Genomic DNA, 18740 nt, shown 5'->3' with positions numbered 1-18740 from the left:
TCAATTTCCCTGAGGCGGCTCCACAGGGTATTAATTAAAATCTTGGAGAATATTTAACCTCAGAGTTTTAGACAGAGAGATTGCCAATCGCAGGAAGGGACACATCACTTCACACTGAAAATGCTTTATCCAATTCAGACTGCTGAGAAAATATTCTACCCAATCCTGGCTATTGTTGGTGTTCCTGGTAAGTGACCATCACCATTGAAGTTGTGTAAATCTGTGTGTGAGCGGCTCTCTGATTTTAAACTGGGACTGAAAATATCTGATCCTGATCTCGTGCTCACTGTTATATCGACACCTGGTCAACGATATAATTGTCAAATGTCTTTAAGCCTGTCAATGGTTTGAATCCCTTTCATCAACTCACAATAAACCTCTGTTTGTAACTCACTGGATCTCTGACCGGTGACGTTATTATTTTGAGTGGAATCTTGTATAATGTTAGATTGGATCTCAGTAAAGGCAATCTCTCTGAAGGGAGGTTTAGGAGGAGAAAGAATTAAATCACACTGAGTGTGGGTATGTGTCAGTGTAGAATTGTACTGACTGTGGGTCACTATCAGAGTGGAATATCTGACAGCGGTGAACAAGGATTACTGGAAGTGTCTGTCAGTGTAGAATTGTACTGACTGTGGGTCACTATCCAGAGTGGAATATCTGACAGCGGTGAACAAGGATTACTGGAAGTATCTGTCAGTGTGGAATTGTACTGAGTGTGGATCACTAACCAGAGTGGAATATCTGACAGCGGTGAACAAGGATTACTGGAAATGTCTGTCAGTGTAGAATTGTACTGACTGTGGGTCTCTCACCAGAGTGGAATATCTGATCCAATTATCTATCTATTACTGGGACTATCTGTCCGTGTGGAATTGTATTGTGTGTGGGTCAGTAACTGGACTGAAATTAGTTGGTTCTATTTTGAAATGATGTATTTTATTAGTGAGGGGTCGCTCCATTCTGTGGAGTTCACTCTGTGTGTTTTAACTTTGGAATAGGTTGAAAACAGGAAGAGTTTGGCTGTGTTTTGAAGATGTTTGATATTTATTGTATGAAGTGAAATGTCTCTATCTCTGTTTTCTATTGATCTACTCTAACAGGAACAGATATCACCCACACTCTAATGTTTCAGAAAACCCACAACAGTGCAGCATTCCAATAGGTTTTGTGATATTTTCTCATTCCTATTCATCCTGAAATGAACTCACATGTTTGATCAATTTTTATGGGTGTTTTTAAACTGTCTTTCTGCTTCACACGATTTGTGAATCTATTCACCTGAAGCCAGAAACCCCTCCAGTCCATTCACACACTTGTTTTCCAAGGAGTGATTGGGGGACCTATTGTTCTGAACAAAATGCAGCAGCGGACACTGATCTGTCGGGACATTAATGTCCCATCGAAATACCCACTTTGAAAATTCATAATTAATGATGGTGTGTGCCTCTAATTAGTTGTATTCTGCCTCCGTATTCACTATCACTCTCAATTTGATTTTGTCTGTAAATTATGTAATTATCATTCTGCTTCCCGATCCCATACTGTTGATGGGAATGGTGAAGGAGAGTGATCCCAGTGCTGATCCTTGTGGAACACCACTTCCCACCTTCCATCAATCAGCCTAAATCCCTTTAACTCCTCTCGCTGTTTTCTGTGTGTGTCGCCAGCATGTGTCCATCCTGCTGCTGTGTCCCCTAACTCCACTGGCTCTGAGATTACCCATCAGTCTGTTATGTTGGATCTTACTGACGGCCTTTAGAAAATCAAATTGTTTAACATCCATCATACTACTCAGATCTATTATTCCTGGTAGTTATTGAAATAATTGAATGAAATGTGTCAGGAAGAATGCTGACTTTGGAATATGTGCCGACTATTTAGTATACTCTGTGTTACTGGATTTCTTTTAACTCAGACTTCTAATTCAATGCTTCCAACTGTTGACATTGTGACTGGAAGATTTGATTATATTCTGTTCTAAATTCAAGAATAACAGAGACCGACTTCTGCTTTTCAATTCTTTGGTAATTATTCTGATGTTGATCAGTGAATAGATAATATTGTCTCTGCTGTTTCTGTCTATTTTATGAATATTGGTTGTGAAATCCATCCGCCTCCAGTGATCTCCCTCTACCTGGACCCACCCTCTGGCCTCCTATCAGCTCTTGATCTTTTCATTGAGATCTGTCAGTGCGACATCGACCATCTCAATTTCCCTGTGCCTCTCACCAACTCTATCCTGACTCACTCTAAACTTGCCCCAATCCTCTCTCTGATATCCAACCCTGGCCTGGTGATCTAAGCTGCTCACAAGGGCGGTGTCATTATTGTCTGGTGTCCTGACCTCTTCCTCACAGAGGCTGACCGTCCGCTCTCAGGCACAGCCTGGTACCTCCCCCTGGACCAGCAGCACACCACCAAACATCATGATATTGTTTCCAGGGCTTTCACTGACCTCGTTGACTCTGGATATCTTCTGTCCTCAGTCTCAGACATCAGAGTCCCACAATCCCACACATCCTGCATCAACCTCCCGCTTCTACCTCCTTCCCAAAATCCACAAACAGGAAAGTCCCAGTGCACCCATTATTTCGGCCTGTTCCAGCCCCACCAAGATCATTTCTTCCCATCTTGATTCCATCCGCTTTACCCTGTTCTGCCCCTTCATAAAGACAGTGGTGTCACAGTGACACAGTGGTTTGCACTGCTGCCTCACAGCAGCAGGGTCTCCGGATCATTTCCCACCTTGGGTGACTGTCTGTGTGGAGACTGCACTTTCTCTCCCTGTCTGTGTGGGTTTCCTCCGGGTCTCCGGTTACCTCCCATAGCCCAAAGATGTGCAGGTTAGGTGGATTGGCCACGCTAAATTACTCCGTAGTGTCCCAAAAGATGTGTAGGTTAGGTGGATTGGCCACGCTAAATTACTCCGTAGTGTCCAAAAAGATGTGTAGGTTAGATTCAGGGGTTAATGAGATAGGCGGGGGAGTGAGATTGGTTGAGGTACTCTTTCAGAGGTTTGGTACAGACTTAATGGGCCGAATGGCCTCCTTCTGCACTGTGGGGATTTTATGTTTCCTGATTCCTCTGGTGTCGTAAACAAGGTCCATTTCCCTGGCCCTAACCGCCTAATCTTCACAATGGACGTCCAATCCCTCTGCACCTCCGTTCCCCAACACGAGGGCTGTGTTCAGATCCTCATTCCCTGCTTCCTGTAAAGACTGCATCTCATTCTCCCACTTTCTCCGCCTCCATCGCCTCTGTTCTGATGCTGGCGTCTTCGAAAATAGCCCCCCTGGCATGTCTGTCTTTTCCTTAACCGGGCCGTCCCCACCACCTTCCTTTGTTAACAGGGCTCTCAATCGTGTTCAATTCACTTCTCACACCTCTGTCCTCACACATCCCCCTCCCTCCCGGAAACATGATAGGGTTCCTCTCCTCACTTTCCACACCATCAGCCTCCCCATTGAAAGGAAAATCCTCCTTCATTTCTGCCAACTCCAGCGTGATGTCACCACCAAACACATCTTCACCTCTCTCCAACCACCCCCCTCAATGTCTGCATTCCTCAGGTACCGCTCCCTCCCCCTTGTCCACTTCCCCCTCACACCCCACACCCCTTTCCCTTCCCCCAGCACCTTCCCCGGCAATCACAGACGGTGCAACAACTGTCCCTTTACCTCCTCCCGTGTCCCGGTTCTCAGCAGCAAACTCTCCTTTCTGGGGAAGCAGCGTTTCACTTCTGTGCCTTCAGTTTGTTCTCCTGTATTCGCTGCTGCCAATACCGTCTCCTCTACATTGGGGAGACTAAACGCAGACTGGGAGACTGCTTTGTGGAACACCTTCACTCAGCCCACAGCATGGCCCCAGCCTTCCTGTTGTGGCCATGTTAACTCAGCACCTTGCTCTCAGGCCCACATGTCTGTCCTTGGCCTGCTGCCAGAATGCAGTGAAGCCCAACGCAAGCTGGAGGAGCAACATCTCATCATCCAATTCGGATGTTGCATCCCGCAGGACGTAACTTTAATTTCAACTACTTTATTCTGGGAACTTTCTCCTCCATCTTAACGCTCTTGTTTTGGAATGTTCCTACTTTTTTGACGAATGCAATGAGTCCGAATCTGGAGAGAGTCTATTCCGGCCAAGTGAACCCTGGGGAATGTCCAATGCCGGAGCGGGAATATTCCTGAGAAAAGCTTGGCAGGGAGTGTTTTCAAACAGGGAGAGGATGGATTCCTGGGAACAGTGATGTTGGGATGTTCCAGACATGGCAATGGGGGATTCCTGGGAGCGGGTGCTGTACGAATGACTAAACCTGGGAGGGGTGATCCCTCGGGATGTTCTGGAGACTGGACAGACTCTATTCTGGACAGGCTGGGCTTCACGGTAGCACAGTGGTTGGCACAGTTGATTCACAGCTCCAGGGTCCCAGGTTTGATTCCCGGCTTGGGTCACTGTCTGTGTGGAGTCTGCACTTTACCAACCGTGTCTGCGTGGGTTTCCACCGGGTGCTCCGGTTTCCTCCCACAGTACAAAGATGTGCGGGTTAGGTGGATTGGCCATGATAAATTGTGTTTAGTTTCCAAACAATTTTGATGGGGTCACTGGGTTATGGGGATGGGGTGGGCTGAACTGGTTTTCTCTTTCCAAGGGCCGGTGCAGACTCGATGGGCCGAATGGCCTCCTTTTGCACTGTACAGGCTATATTTCTATTCCTCCCATGGTTATGAAGTGGGAAGGTCCCGCGTTTGTTTTATTTTTCCCATTGATCGTGGAGTATTCAAATAAACCAGGAGTGGGGTCCAACCCCATCAGAAATCCAATCCAGGGAACGGTCCAATCCGGGGTGTGGTCCAATAATTGAGCTGGGATGACAATCTCGGGTATGTTTGTATCCGGTTTGGGAAACCTGGCCGGCCTGAGTGAATCCTGTAAATCAGACTAAATGAGAAATGTAACCTCTCCCAAAGGTCTCTGAATTATAAGCATTTTCCTCCCACTGCCATCAAACTGACAGGGCTGCAATTCACACTTTCCCCCCCCCCCCCCCATTCCCCACCTTTAACACTGGAGTTACATTTCCTACTCCCCTCTCTGCAATGTTAATCTCTGTGCCCACTCCTCTCCCCACACCCCCACCCACCCACTGTCCATTATATTGATGCTGCAATTGTGTCCTGGTTCAGACAGGGAGATTCATTACCCAATAATTTCCCGCGTCTCTCCTTTCTCTCTCTGACAGTTAATATACTGGGAATTGTGATTTTGTGTCGGGGGAAGTGTGGCCTCTCTACCTGCACCACTCGCTACCTGGTGGCCATGGCAACGGCGGATCTGCTGTTTATTATCACTAACCCCATACTGAACAAGATCAGTTATTATTATTTCCCCTGGAGTTTCCTGTCCCTCACCCCTGCGTGTAGTGTTCACTCTGTCCTGGTCACTGCAGCCAGGGACTGTTCTGTCTGGTTCACCCTCACTTTCTCCTTTGATCGATTTGTGGCCATTCGCTGCCAGAAACTGAAAAGTAAATATTGCACCGGGCAAACTGCGGCTGTGGTTCTGTCCACAAGCGGCCTCCTGCTCTGTGTGAAAAACATCCCCCGGTACTTTACATTCGAACCTGGGGGGATAATCGACAATGTCCAGTGGGACTGCGTCACAAAGCGCAGCGTCGTCACTGACCCGGGATGGGGTGGGTATCTCTGGTTTGATCAGGTTGTAACCCCATTGGTGCCGTTCTGCTCAATCCTGTTGACCAACGCTCTGACAGTCAGACACATTTTACTCAGCAGTCGGGTCCGGAAGGCACTGAGGGCCCAGAGCCAGGGAGACAATCGCAGCGACCCAGAGATGGAGAGCAGAAGGAAGTCAATGATTTTACTCTTCAGCATCTCCGGAACGTTCATCCTCCTCTGGACCGTGTCTGTGATTAAATTTTTCTATTTGGATGTGAGAGGATTAGTTTACGTCACCGAGCCTCAATATAATTTACAACAAGTCGGATGGATGCTGCGGGATTTAAATTGCTGCACAAACACATTTATTGATGTGGTGACTCAGTCCAGGTTCAGGGAGCAGATCAAGGTCGGGGTGAAATATCCGGTCACATCAATTATTAAATTAATGAGAAAATAAAACGGACTGAAAACCTCTCAGCCAATCAGGAGCTCCAGCCGCTGACTGACAGCCTCTCAGCCAATCAGGAGCTCCAGCCGCTGAGTAACAGCCTCTCAGCCAATCAGGAGCTCCAGCCGCTGACTGACAGTCTCTCAGCCAATCAGGAGCTCCAGCCGCTACTAACAGCCTCTCAGCCAATCAGGAGCTCCAGCCGCTGACTGAAACCATCTCAGCCAATCAGGAGCTCCAGCCGCTGAGTAACAGCCTCTCAGCCAATCAGGAGTTCCAACCTCTGACTGACAGTCTCTCAGCCAATCAGGAGCTCCAGCCGCTGACTGACAGTCTTTCAGCCAATCAGGAGCTCCAGCCGCCGACTGGCGATCTCTCATCCAATCAGGAGCTCCAACCGCTGACTGACAGTCTCTCAGCCAATCAGGAGCTCCAGCCGCTGACTGACAGTCTTTCAGCCAATCAGGAGCTCCAGCCGCCGACTGGCGATCTCTCATCCAATCAGGAGCTCCAGCCGCTACTAACAGCCTCTCAGCCAATCAGGAGCTCCAGCCGCTGACTGACAGTCTCTCAGCCAATCAGGAGCTCCAGCCGCTACTAACAGCCTCTCAGCCAATTAGGAGCCCCAACCGCTGAGTAACAGCCTCTCAGCCAATCAGGAGCTCTAGCCGCTGACTGACAGCCTCTCAGCCAATCAGGAGCTCCAGCCGCTGACTGAAACCATCTCAGCCAATCAGGAGCTCCAGCCGCTGAGTAACAGCCTCTCAGCCAATCAGGAGTTCCAACCTCTGACTGATAGTCTCTCAGCCAATCAGGAGCTCCAGCCGCTGACTGACAGCCTCTCAGCCAATCAGGAGCTCTAGCCGCTGACTGACAGTCTCTCAGCCAATCAGGAGTTCCAACCTCTGACTGACAGTCTCTCAGCCAATCAGGAGCTCCAGCCGCCGACTGGCGATCTCTCAGCCAATCAGGAGCTACAACCTCTGACTGACAGCCTCTCAGCCAATCAGAAGCTCCAGCCGCTGACTGACAGCCTCTCAGCCAATCAGGAGCTCCAGCCGCTGAATGACAGCCTCTCAGCCAATCAGGAGCTCCAGCCGCTGACTGACAGCCTCTCAGCCAATCAGGAGCTCCAGCCGCTGACTGACAGCCTCTCAGCCAATCAGGAGCTCCAGCCGCTGACTGAGTCTCTCAGCCAATCAGGAGCTCCAGCCGCCGACTGGCGATCTCTCAGCCAATCAGGAGCTCCAACCGCTGACTGACAGCCTCTCAGCCAATCAGCTGGGTCTGGGGCGTGGGGAGCACTGACAGTGCTGGCTGTGTGGGGGGAGCACTGATAGTGCTAGCTGTGTGGTGGGAGCACTGACAGTGCTGGCTATGTGGGAGGAGCACTGACAGTGCTGGCTGTGTGGGAGGAGCACTGACAGTGCTGGCTGTGTGGGGGAGCACTGAGAGTGCTGGCTGTGTGGGAGGAGCACTGACAGTGCTGGCTGTGTGGGGGAGCACTGTCAGTGCTGGCTGTGTGGTGGGAGCACTGACAGTGCTGGCTGTGTGGTGGGAGCACTGACAGTGCTGGCTGTGTGGGGGAGCACTGACAGTGCTGGCTGTGTGGTGGGAGCACTGACAGTGCTGGCTGTGTGGGAGGAGCACTGACAGTGCTGGCTGTGTGGGGGAGCACTGTCAGTGCTGGCTGTGTGGGAGGAGCACTGACAGTGCTGGCTGTGTGGGGGAGCACTGACAGTGCTGGCTGTGTGGTGGGAGCACTGACAGTGCTGGCTGTGTGGGAGGAGCACTGACAGTGCTGGCTGTGTGGAGGAGCACTGTCAGTGCTGGCTGTGTGGGGAGCACTGACAGTGCTGGCTGTGTGGTGGGAGCACTGACAGTGCTGGCTGTGTGGTGGAAGCACTGACAGTGCTGGCTGTGTGGTGGGAGCACTGACAGTGCTGGCTGTGTGGGGAGCACTGACAGTGCTGGCTGTGTGGTGGGAGCACTGACAGTGCTGGCTGTGTGGTGGAAGCACTGACAGTGCTGGCTGTGTGGTGGGAGCACTGACAGTGCTGGCTGTGTGGGAGGAGCACTGACAGTGCTGGCTGTGTGGTGGAAGCACTGACAGTGCTGGCTGTGTGGTGGGAGCACTGACAGTGCTGGCTGTGTGGGGGGAGCACTGACAGTGCTGGCTGTGTGGGGGGAGCACTGACAGTGCAGGCTGTGTGGGGGAGCACTGACAGTGCTGGCTGTGTGGTGGAAGCACTGACAGTGCTGGCTGTGTGGGGAGCACTGACAGTGCTGGCTGTGTGGGGAGCACTGACAGTGCTGGCTGTGTGGGGGAGCACTGACAGTGCTGGCTGTGTGGTGGGAGCACTGACAGTGCTGGCTGTGTGGGGGGAGCACTGACAGTGCTGGCTGTGTGGGGGAGCACTGACAGTGCTGGCTGTGTGGGGGGAGCACTGGCAGTGCTGGCTGTGAGGGGGGGCACTGACAGTGCCGACTGTGTGGTGGGAGCACTGCCAGTGCTGGCTGTATGGGGGAGCACTGACAGTGCTGGCTGTGTGGGGGGAGCACTGACAGTGCTGGCTGTGTGGGGGGAGCACTGACAGTGCTGGCTGTGTGGGGGAGCACTGACAGTGCCGGCTGTGTGGTGGGAGCACTGACAGTGCTAGCTGTGTGGTGGGAGCACTGACAGTGCTGTCTGTGTGGTGGGAGCACTGACAGTACTGGCGGTGTGGTGGGACCACTGGCAGTGCTGGCTGTGTGGGGGGAGCACTGGCAGTGCTGGATGTGTGGCGGAGCACTGACAGTGCTGGCTGTGTGGGGGGAGCACTAACAGTGCTGGCTGTGTGGTGGAAGCACTGACAGTTCTGGCTGTGTGGGGAGCACTGACAGTGCTGGCTGTGTGGGGGAGCACTGACAGTGCTGGCTGTGTGGGGGGAGCACAGACAGTGCCGGCTGTGTGGGGGAGCACTGACAGTGCTGGCTTTGTGGGGGAGCACTGCCAGTGCCGGTTGTGTGTGGGGAGCACTGACAGTGCTGTCTGTGTGCGGGGAACACTGACAGTGCTGGCTGTGTGGGGGAGCACTGACAGTGCTGGCTGTGTGTTGGGAGCACGGGCAGTGCTGGCTGTGTGGGGGAGCACTGACAGTGCTGGCTGTGTGTTGGGAGCACGGACAGTGCTGGCTGTGTGGGGAGCACTGACAGTGCTGGCTGTGCGGGGGAGCACTGACAGTGCTGGCTGTGTGGGGGGGAGCACTGACAGTGCTGGCTGTGTGGTGGGAGCACTGACAGTGCTGGCTGTGTGGGGGGAGCACTGACAGTGCTGGCTGTGTGGTGGGAGCACTGACAGTGCTGGCTGTGTGGGGGAGCACTGACAGTGCTGGCTGTGTGGGGGGTCACTGGCAGTGCTGGCTGTGTGGTGGGAGCACTGAAAGTGCTGGCTGTGTGTGGTTGGAGCACTGACAGTGCTGGCTGTGTGGTGGGAGCACTGACAGTGCTGGCTGTGTGGTGGGAGCACTGGCAGTGCTGCCTGTGTGGTGGGAGCACTGACAATGCTGGCTGTGCGGGGGAGCCCTGACAGTGCTGGCTGTGTGGGAGAGCACTGTCAGTGCTGGCTGTGTGGTGGGAGCACTGACAGTGCTGGCTGTGCGGGGGAGCACTGACAGTGCTGGCTGTGTGGGAGAGCACTGGCAGTGCTGGCTGTGTGGTGGGAGCACTGACAGTGCTGGCTGTGTGGGGGGAGCACTGACAGTGCTGGCTGTGTGGGTGGAGCACTGACAGTGCTGGCTGTGTGGTGGGAGCACTGACAATGCTGGCTGTGTGGGTGAAGTACAAACAGTGCTGGCTGTGCGGGGGAGCACTGACAGTGCTGGCTGTGCGGGGGAGCACTGATAGTGCTGGCTGTGTTGGGGAGCACTGACAGTGCTGGCTGTGCGGGGGAGCACTGACAGTGCTAGCTGTGTGGGGGAGCACTGACAGTGCTGGCTGTGTGGGGGGAGCACTGACAGGGCTGGCTGTGTGGGAGGGCACTGACAGTGCTGGCTGTGCGGGGGAGCACTGAGAGTGCTGGCTGTGTGGTGGGAGCACTGACAGTGCTGGCTGTGTGGGGGGAGCACTGACAGTGCTGGCTGTGTGGGGAGCACTGACAGTGCTGGCTGTGTGGTGGGAGCACTGACAGTGCTGGCTGTGTGGGGGAGCACTGACAGTGCTGACTGTGTGGTGGGAGCCCTGACAGTGCTGGCTGTGTGGGGGGAGCACTGACAGTGCTGGCTGTGTGGGGGAGCACTGACAGTGCTGGCTGTGTGGGGGGAGCACTGACAGTGCTGGCTGTGTGGTGGGAGCACTGACAGTGCTGGCTGTGTGGGGGGAGCACTGACAGTGCTGGCTGTGTGGACGAGCACTGACAGTGGTGACTGTGTGGGGAGCACTGACAGTGCTGGCTGTGTGGGGGGAGCACTGACAGTGCTGACGGTGTGGTGGGAGCACTGACAGTGCTGGCTGTGTGGGGGAGCACTGACAGTGCTGGCTGTGTGGGGGAGCACTGACAGGGCTGGCTGTGTGGTGGGAGCACTGACAGTGCTGGCTGTGTGGTGGAAGCACTGACAGTGCTGGCTGTGTGGGGGGAGCACTGACAGTGCTGGCTGTGTGGGGGGAGCACTGACAGTGCAGGCTGTGTGGGGGAGCACTGACAGTGCTGGCTGTGTGGTGGAAGCACTGACAGTGCTGGCTATGTGGGGGGAGCACTGATAGTGCTGACTGTGTGGGGGGAGCACTGATAGTGCTGACTGTGTGGGGGGAGCACTGACAGTGCTGGCTGCGTGGGGGGAGCACTGACAGTGCTGGCTGTGTGGGGAGCACTGACAGTGCTGGCTGTGTGGGGGAGTACTGACAGTGCTGGCTGTGTGGGGGAGCACTGACAGTGCTGGCTGTGTGGTGGGAGCACTGACAGTGCTGGCTGTGTGGGGGAGCACTGACAGTGCTGGCTGTGTGGGGGAGCACTGACAGTGCTGGCTGTGTGGTGGGAGCACTGACAGTGCTGGCTGTGTGGGGGAGCACTGACAGTGCTGGCTGTGTGGGGGGAGCACTGACAGTGCTGGCTGTGTGGGGGGAGCACTGGCAGTGCTGGCTGTGAGGGGGAGCACTGACAGTGCTGGCTGTGTGGTGGGAGCACTGACAGTGCTGGCTGTGTGTGGGAGCACTGACAGTGCTGGCTGTATGGGGGAGCACTGACAGTGCTGGCTGTGTGGGGGAGCACTGACAGTGCTGGCTGTGTGGGGGAGCACCGACAGTGCTGACTGTGTGGGGGAGCACTGACAGTGCTGGCTGTGTGGGGGAGCACTGACAGTGCTGTCTGTGTGGTGGGAGCACTGACAGTACTGGCGGTGTGGTGGGACCACTGGCAGTGCTGGCTGTGTGGGAGGAGCACTGACAGTGCTGGCTGCGTGGGGGGAGCACTGACAGTGCTGGCTGTGTGGGGAGCACTGACAGTGCTGGCTGTGTGGGGGAGCACTGACAGTGCTGGCTGTGTGGGGGAGCACTGACAGTGCTGGCTGTGTGGTGGGAGCACTGACAGTGCTGGCTGTGTGGGGGAGCACTGACAGTGCTGGCTGTGTGGGGGAGCACTGACAGTGCTGGCTGTGTGGTGGGAGCACTGACAGTGCTGGCTGTGTGGGGGAGCACTGACAGTGCTGGCTGTGTGGGGGGAGCACTGACAGTGCTGGCTGTGTGGGGGGAGCACTGGCAGTGCTGGCTGTGAGGGGGAGCACTGACAGTGCTGGCTGTGTGGTGGGAGCACTGACAGTGCTGGCTGTGTGTGGGAGCACTGACAGTGCTGGCTGTATGGGGGAGCACTGACAGTGCTGGCTGTGTGGGGGAGCACTGACAGTGCTGGCTGTGTGGGGGAGCACCGACAGTGCTGACTGTGTGGGGGAGCACTGACAGTGCTGGCTGTGTGGGGGAGCACTGACAGTGCTGTCTGTGTGGTGGGAGCACTGACAGTACTGGCGGTGTGGTGGGACCACTGGCAGTGCTGGCTGTGTGGGAGGAGCACTGACAGTGCTGGCTGTGTGGGGGGAGCACTGCCAGTGCTGGCTGTGTGGGGGAGCACTGACAGTGCTGTCTGTGTGGGGGAGCGCTGACAGTGCTGGCTGTGTGGTGGGAGCACTGACAGTGCTGGCTGTGTGGGGGGATCACTGACAGTGCTGGCTGTTTGGTGGGGGCACTGACAGTGCTGGCTGTGTGGTGGGAGCACTGACATTGCTGGCTGTGTGGGGGAGCACTGACAGTGCTGGCTGTGTGGACGAGCACTGACAGTGGTGACTGTGTGGGGGAGCACTGACAGTGCTGGCTGTGTGGGGGGAGCACTGATAGTGCTGACTGTGTGGGGGAAGCACTGACAGTGGTGACTGTGTGGGGGAGCACTGACAGTGCTGGCTGTGTGGTGGGAGCACTGACAGTGCTGGCTGTGTGGGAGGAGCACTGACAGTGCTGGCTGTGTGGAGGGAGCACTGACAGTGCTGGCTGTGTGGGGGAGCACTGACAGGGCTGGCTGTGTGGTGGGAGCACTGACAGTGTTGGCTGTGTGGTGGAAGCACTGACAGTGCTGGCTGTGTGGTGGGAGCACTGACAGTGCTGGCTGTGTGGGGGAGCACTGACAGTGCTGGCTGTGTGGTGGGAGCACTGACAGTGCTGGCTGTGTGGTGGAAGCACTGACAGTGCTGGCTGTGTGGTGGGAGCACTGACAGTGCTGGCTGTGTGGTGGGAGCACTGACAGTGCTGGCTGTGTGGGGGGAGCACTGACAGTGCTGGCTGTGTGGCGGGAGCACTGACAGTGCAGGCTGTGTGGGGGAGCACTGACAGTGCTGGCTGTGTGGTGGAAGCACTGACAGTGCTGGCTGTGTGGTGGGAGCACTGACAGTGCTGGCTGTGTGGGGGAGCACTGACAGTGCTGGCTGTGTGGGGGAGCACTGACAGTGCAGGCTGTGTGGGGGAGCACTGACAGTGCTGGCTGTGTGGTGGAAGCACTGACAGTGCTGGCTGTGTGTGGAGCACTGACAGTGCTGGCTGTGTGGGGGAGCACTGAGAGTGCTGGCTGTGTGGTGGGAGCACTGACAGTGCTGGCTGTGTGGGGAGCATTGACAGTGCTGGCTGTGTGGGGGAGCACTGACAGTGCTGTCTGTGTGCGGGGAACACTGACAGTGCTGGCTGTGTGGGGGAACACTGACAGTGCTGGCTGTGTGTTGGTAGCACGGACAGTGCTGGCTGTGTGGGGAGCACTGACAGTGCTTGCTGTGCGGGGGAGCACTGACAGTGCTGGCTGTGTGGGGGGGAGCACTGACAGTGCTGGCTGTGTGGTGGGAGCACTGACAGTGCTGGCTGTGTGAGGGGAGCACTGACAGTGCTGGCTGTGTGGTGGGAGCACTGACAGTGCTGGCTGTGTGGGGAGCACTGACTGTGCTGGCTGTGTGGGGGGTCACTGACAGTGCTGGCTGTGTGGTGGGAGCACTGAAAGTGCTGGCTGTGTGTGGTTGGAGCACTGACAGTGCTGGCTGTGTGGTGGGAGCACTGACAGTGCTGGCTGTGTGGTGGGAGCACTGGCAGTGCTGGCTGTGTGGTGGGAGCACTGACAATGCTGGCTGTGCGGGGGAGCCCTGACAGTGCTGGCTGTGTGGGAGAGCACTGTCAGTGTTGGCTGTGTGGTGGGAGCACTGACAGTGCTGGCTGTGCGGGGGAGCACAGACAGTGCTGGCTGTGTGGGAGAGCACTGGCAGTGCTGGCTGTGTGGTGGGAGCACTGACAGTGCTGGCTGTGTGGGGGGAGCACTGACAGTGCTGGCTGTGTGGGTGGAGCACTGACAGTGCTGGCTGTGTGGTGGGAGCACTGACAGTGCTGGCTGTGTGGGTGGAGTACAAACAGTGCTGGCTGTGCGGGGGAGCACTGACAGTGCTGGCTGTGCGGGGGAGCACTGATAGTGCTGGCTGTGTTGGGGAGCACTGACAGGGCTGGCTGTGCGGGGGAGCACTGACAGTGCTGGCTGTGTGGGGGAGCACTGACAGTGCTGGCTGTGTGGGGGGAGCACTGACAGGGCTGGCTGTGTGGGGGAGCACTGACAGTGCTGGCTGTGCGGGGGAGCACTGAGAGTGCTGGCTGTGTGGTGGGAGCACTGACAGTGCTGGCTGTGTGGGGGGAGCACTGACAGTGCTGGCTGTGTGGGGAGCACTGACAGTGCTGGCTGTGTGGTGGGAGCACTGACAGTGATGGCTGTGTGGGGGAGCACTGACAGTGCTGGCTGTGTGGTGGGAGCACTGACAGTGCTGGCTGTGTGGGGGGAGCACTGACAGTGCTGGCTGTGTGGGGGAGCACTGACAGTGCTGGCTGTGTGGGGGGAGCACTGACAGTGCTGGCTGTGTGGTGGGAGCACTGACAGTGCTGGCTGTGTGGGGGGAGCACTGACAGTGCTGGCTGTGTGGTGGGAGCACTGACAGTGCTGGCTGTGTGGGGGGAGCACTGACAGTGCTGGCTGTGTGGACGAGCACTGACAGTGGTGACTGTGTGGGGAGCACTGACAGTGCTGGCTGTGTGGGGGGAGCACTGACAGTGCTGACGGTGTGGTGGGAGCACTGACAGTGCTGGCTGTGTGGGGGAGCACTGACAGTGCTGGCTGTGTGGGGGAGCACTGACAGTGCTGGCTGTGTGGTGGAAGCAGTGACAGTGCTGGCTGTGTGGGGGGAGCACTGACAGTGCTGGCTGTGTGGGGAGCACTGGCAGTGCTGGCTGTGTGGTGGGAGCACTGACAGTGCTGGCTGTGTGGGGGGGAGCACTGACAGTGCTGGCTGTGTGTGGGAGCTCTGACAGTGCTGTCTGTGTGGTGGGAGCACTGACAGTGCTGGCTGTGTGGGGGGAGCACTGACAGTGCTGGCTGTGTGGGGGGAGCACTGACAGTGCAGGCTGTGTGGGGAGCACTGACAGTGCTGGCTGTGTGGGGGAGAACTGACAGTGCTGGCTGTGTGGGGAGCACGGACAGTGCTGGCTGTGTGGGGGGAGCACTGACAGTGCTGGCTGTGTGGGGGGAGCACTGACAGTGCTGGCTGTGTGGGGGAGAACTGTCAGTGCTGGCTGTGTGGGGAGCACGGACAGTGCTGGCTGTGTGGTGGGAGCACTGGCAGTGCTGGCTGTGTGGGGGAGCACTGACAGTGCTGGCTGTGTGGGGGAGCACTGACAGTGCTGGCTGTGTGGTGGGAGCACTGACAGTGCTGGCTGTGTGGGGGGAGCACTGACAGTGCTGGCTGTGTGGGGGGTGCACTGACAGTGCTGGCTGTGTGGGGGAGCACTGGCAGTGCTGGCTGTGAGGGGGAGCACTGACAGTGCTGGCTGTGTGGTGGCAGCACTGACAGTGCTGGCTGTGTGTGGGAGCACTGACAGTGCTGGCTGTATGGGGGAGCACTGACAGTGCTGGCTGTGTGGGGGAGCACTGACAGTGCTGGCTGTGTGGGGGAGCACTGACAGTGCTGGCTGTGTGGGGGAGCACTGACAGTGGTGGCTGTGTGCTGGGAGCAATGACAGTGCTGGCTGTGTGGTGGTGGGGGGAGCACTGACAGTGCTGTCTGTGTGGGGGGCACTGACAGTGCTGGCTGTGTGGGGGGCACTGACAGTGCTGGCTGTGTGGGGGGCACTGACAGTGCTGGCTGTGTGGGGGGCACTGACAGTGCTGGCTGTGTGGGGGGCACTGACAGTGCTGGCTGTGTGGGGAGCACTGACAGTGCTGGCTGTGTGGTGGGAGCACTGACAGTGCTGTCTGTGTGGTGGGAGCACTGACAGTTCTGGCTGTGTGTGGGGGAGCACTGACAGTGGTGGCTGTGTGGTGGGAGCACTGACAGTGCTGGCTGTGTGGTGGGGGGGAGCACTGACAGTGCTGTCTGTGTGGGGGGCACTGACAGTGCTGGCTGTGTGGGGGGCACTGACAGTGCTGGCTGTGTGGGGGGCGCTGACAGTGCTGGCTGTGTGGGGGGCACTGACAGTGCTGGCTGTGTGGGGAGCACTGTCAGTGCTGGCTGTGTGGTGGGAGCACTGACAGTGCTGGCTGTGTGGGGGAGCACTGACAGTGCTGGATGTGTGGCGGAGCACTGACAGTGCTGGCTGTGTGGGGGGAGCACTGACAGTGCTGGCTGTGTGGTGGGAGCACTGACAGTGCTGGCTGTGTGAGGGGAGCACTGACAGTGCTGGCTGTGTGGTGGGAGCACTGACAGTGCTGGCTGTGTGGGGGAGCACTGACAGTGCTGGCTGTGTGGGGGAGCACTGACAGTGCTGGCTGTGTGGGGGAGCACAGACAGTGCCGGCTGTGTGGGGGGAGCAGTGACAGTGCTGGCTGTGGGGGGAGCACTGACAGTGCTGGCTGTGGGGGGAGCACTGACAGTGCTGGCTGTGTGGGGGGAGCACTGCCAGTGCCGGCTGTGTGTGGGAGCACTGACAGTGCTGGCTGTGTTTGGGGAGCACTGCCAGTGCCGGCTGTGTGTGGGAGCACTGACAGTGCTGACTGTGTGGGGGAGCACAGATAGTGCTGGCTGTGTGGTGGGAGCACTGACAGTGCTGGCTGTGTGTTTGGAGCACGGACAGTGCTGGCTGTGTGGGGGGAGCACTGACAGTGCTGGCTGTGTGGTGGGAGCACTGACAGTGCTGGCTGTGTGTGGGGAGCACTGACAGGGCTGGCTGTGTGGGGGTAGCACTGACAGTGCTGGCTGTGTGGGGGAGCACTGACAGTGCTGGCTGTGGGGGGGGGGGCGCACTGACAGTGCTGGCTGTGTGGTGGGAGCACTGACAGTGCTGGCAGTGTGGTGGGAGCACTGACAGTGCTGGCTGTGTAGTGGGAGCACTGACAGTGCTGGCTGTGTGGTGGGAGCACTGACAGTGCTGGCAGTGTGGGGGAGCACTGACAGTGCTGACTGTGTGGGGGAGCACTGACAGTGCTGGCTGTGCGGGGAGCACTGACAGTGCTGGCTGTGCGGGGGTGCACTGACAGTGCTGGCTGTGTGGGGGGGGGGGTACTGACAGTGCTGGCTGTGTGGTGGGAGCACTGACAGTGCTGTCTGTGTGGGGGGAGCACTGCCAGTGCCGGCTGTGTGGGGGGAGCACTGACAGTGCTGGGTGTGTGGGGAGCACTGACAGCGCTGGCTGTGTGGGGGGAGCACTGACAGTGCTGGCTGAGTGGGGGGAGCACTGACAGTGCTGTCTGTGTGGGGGGAGCACTGCCAGTGCCGGCTGTGTGGGGGGAGCACTGACAGTGCTGGGTGTGTGGGGAGCACTGACAGCGCTGGCTGTGTGTTGGGAGCACGGACAGTGCTGGCCGTGTGGGGGAGCACTGACAGTGCTGTCTGTGTGGGGGAGCAATGACAGTGCTGGCCGTGTGGGAGAGCACTGACAGTGCTGGCTGTGTGGGGGAGCACTGACAGTGCTGGCTGTGTGGGGGGAGCAATGACAGTGCTGGCTGTGTGGTGGGAGCACTGACAGTGCTGGCTCTGTGGGGGAGCACGGACAGTGCTGGGTGAGTGGGGGAGCACTGACAGTGCTGGCCGTGTGGGGGAGCACTGACAGTGCTGGCCGTGTGGGAGAGCACTGACAGTGCTGGCTGTGTGGGGGAGCACTGACAGTGCTGGCTGTGTGGGGGAGCACTGACAGTGCTGGCTGTGTGGTGGGAGCACTGACAGTGCTGGCTGTGTGGGGGGAGCACTGACAGTGCTGGCTGTGTGGTGGGAGCACTGATAGTGCTGGCTGTGTGGGGGGAGCACTGACAGTGCTGGCTGTGTGGTGGGAGCACTGGCAGTGCTGGCTGTGTGGTGGGAGCACTGACAGTGCTTGCTGTGTGGGGGGTCACTGACAGTGCTGGCTGAGTGGGGGGATCACTGACAGTGCTGGCTGTGTGTGGGAGCACTGACAGTGCTGGCTGTATGGGGGGAGCACTGATAGTGCTGGCTGTGTGGGGGGAGCACTGACAGTGCTGGCTGTGTGGTGGGAGCACTGATAGTGCTGGCTGTGTGGGGGGAGCACTGACAGTGCTGGCTGTGTGGTGGGAGCACTGGCAGTGCTGGCTGTGTGGTGGGAGCACTGACAGTGCTTGCTGTGTGGGGGGTCACTGACAGTGCTGGCTGTGTGGGGGGAGCACTGACAGTGCTGGCTGTGTGTGGAGCACTGGCAGTGCTGGCTGTGTGGTGGGAGCACTGACAGTGCTTGCTGTGTGGGGGGTCACTGACAGTGCTGGCTGTGTGGTGGGAGCACTGCCATTTCTGGCTGTGTGGGGGAGTACTGACAGTGCTGGCTGTGTGGGGGGAGCACTGCCAGTGCCGGCTGTGTGGGGGAGCACTGCCAGTGCCGGCTGTGTGGGGGAGCACAGACAGTGCCGGCTGTGTGGGGGGAGCACTGACAGTGCTGGCTGTGTGGTGGGAGCACTGACAGTGCTGGCTGTGTGGTGGGAGCACTGACAGTGCTGGCTGTGTAGTGGGAGCACTGACAGTGCTGGCTGTGTGGTGGGAGCACTGACAGTGCTGGCTGTGTGCTGGGAGCACTGACAGTGCTGGCAGTGTGGGGGAGCACTGACAGTGCTGGCAGTGTGGGGGAGCATTGACAGTGCT

Source organism: Scyliorhinus torazame, unplaced genomic scaffold (assembly GCF_047496885.1).
Source record: "Scyliorhinus torazame isolate Kashiwa2021f unplaced genomic scaffold, sScyTor2.1 scaffold_39, whole genome shotgun sequence".
Taxonomy (NCBI): Eukaryota; Metazoa; Chordata; class Chondrichthyes; order Carcharhiniformes; family Scyliorhinidae; genus Scyliorhinus; species Scyliorhinus torazame.
This window is presented reverse-complemented; position numbering follows the sequence as displayed.